General features: G+C 30.0%; 1 pseudogene; it reads right to left on the bottom strand.

Annotated features, from left to right (window-relative positions):
- Positions 1-1,794: 1,794 nt before the first annotated feature.
- Positions 1,795-1,901, bottom strand: LOC129081220 (uncharacterized; annotated as a pseudogene).
- Between the last annotated feature and the right edge of the window lie 357 nt (positions 1,902-2,258).

The raw sequence follows: 2,258 nt of genomic DNA, 5'->3' as shown, positions 1-2,258 counted from the left end.
ATTAACAGTGAAAAGGCAAACTAGGGAATGGGAGAAATTATTTGAAAACCATAGACAGGATTCAGAAATGTACATTTAGAGTTGTAAGTACACAAAACAGAGTTTATTCTTGTATTATTATTAATTATTGTATTATTTCCCATATAAATAACTGTAAACCTACATTTTCTCCATCCTGTATTTGAAGATATTAATATCCAAAGTATCTAAGGAATCACATAATTCAATAGCAATAAATAAATAAAATTTAATTAGAAATGGAATGAAGGTTGATTAGATATTTCTTCAAAGAAGGCCATGTGGCCAAGAAGTCTATGAAAAGATGCTCAACATAATTAAACATTAGAACATGTAAATCCAAAGCACAATGAGGTATCGCTTTACACCTGTTAGGAAGGCTATGACATAACATGGAGAATTTAGAACTACTGTGCACTGTTGGTGGGAATGTAAAACAGGGCAGCAGCTATAAAAAAAATAGTACACAAGTTCTTCAAAAATTAAAAACACTATTCTGTATTAGTTTCCAGTGTGCAGCATAGTGGTTAAACAATCACATACTTTACAAAGTGATCCCCCTGATATTTCATGTACCCTCTTGGTCCCATACATAGATATTACAATATTGACTATACTCGCTAGGCTATAATTTACATCCCTGTGACTATTCTGTAACTGCCAATCTGAACTCTTTAATCCCTTTACATTTTTCACCCAGCCCCCCAATCCCCATCCCCAGGCAACCATAAATCTGTACTCTGTATCTATTATTCTGTTCCTATTTTGTATATTGAATGTAAACTATAATTAAAAATAAATAAATTTAAATAAAACAATTTAATATATAAAATAAAGCAGCATACTTAAATTAAAAAAAATAAAATAGAATTACCATATATACAGCAATCCTGCTACTGTATTTCTGAGTGTATATCCAAAGGAAATGAAATCAGAATTGAATGCCCTGACAGGTGTGGCTCAGTTGATTGAGCATCATATCTCCATTGGGTAAAGCAAAAGGTCACTGGTTCAATTCCCTATCAAGTCACATGCCTAGGTTGTGAATTCTGTCCTCTGTTGTACCAGAGGTAAATAATTGATATTTCTATCTCACATTGATATTTTTCTCCATCTGTCCCTCCCTTCTCCTCTATCTAAAAAAATAAATAAATAAAAAATAATTTCAAAATATATCTGTACTTTCCTGTTCATTGCAATCTTATTCAGAGTAGTCAAGACATAAAAATAACCTAAATGCTCATTGATAGATAATGAATAAAGATGTGGTATGTGCATCCAATGAAATATTATTCAGTCTAAAAAAAAGAGGAATATCCTGCCATTTTGACATCAGTGAGCCTGGGTGACATGCTAGATGAAATAAACCAGTTGCAAAAAGAAAAATACTAAATGATTCAACTTATATGAGCTCTCTAGAATAGTCAGATTAATAGAAGCAGAAAGTAAACTTTTTAAGCAGGTCGATTTCATGCTAAATTTTCTTACCTCCATTAAAACATAAAATGAAATAATTCACCAATGGAGGGAAATAATGGTAGTTCTGGGAATATTATATTACTCTAAAGGAGAGTAGTGTTAAATTCCTTTGTTTTATTGTTAAATCACATAAAATGTTTGCATCTGTTGATATACTTTATGCTTCTGTTTATATTAATACTTAGATTTTCAGATAAAATAAAAGGACAGTTAAATTTGAATTTCAGACAAATGACAAGTATTTTTCTATGAATATGTCCAATATTCCAAAGAAAATAATTTATATTAAAATATATTTATTGTTTTTCCAAAGTTCAAATTTAACTCTGAGTCTTGTTTTACTAAATTTATTAAACTTATGACAGACACTACACTTGATCTTAGCCAAAATGCTGAGAAGCAATTGTTTTACTAAATTTAGCAACAAAAGCTTTAACTTAGATGTATACACTCTCCAGTGTTTTACTGATATTGATGCTTTAGGAAAAGGTGTCATATTCATACAGATTTTGCTCTTAACCTATAATTCAACATGGAGTAAACACTAGAGCACATACACCTCAATGTTAGCATTATAGTTGGTCTCAAGACAAAGTAATAAATGATGAGTTCAAATATGTAGCAAACGAGTAGGGACTATACATTATGATTTCTCCAAATTGTAAGTGTTTATCTGTAATTCTCCATTAAGATATTCTAATGAATTTATGTTTATAAACTTTTAGAATCTAATCAAATATATACTGAGAACCTATATACTG

This window comes from Pteronotus mesoamericanus, unplaced genomic scaffold, assembly GCF_021234165.1.
Source record: "Pteronotus mesoamericanus isolate MK-2021 breed Mesoamerican mustached bat unplaced genomic scaffold, CSHL_Meso_final contig_94, whole genome shotgun sequence".
Taxonomy (NCBI): domain Eukaryota; kingdom Metazoa; phylum Chordata; class Mammalia; order Chiroptera; family Mormoopidae; genus Pteronotus; species Pteronotus mesoamericanus.
Note: the sequence above shows the minus strand (reverse complement) of the source record. Positions and strands in the feature narration are given on the sequence as shown.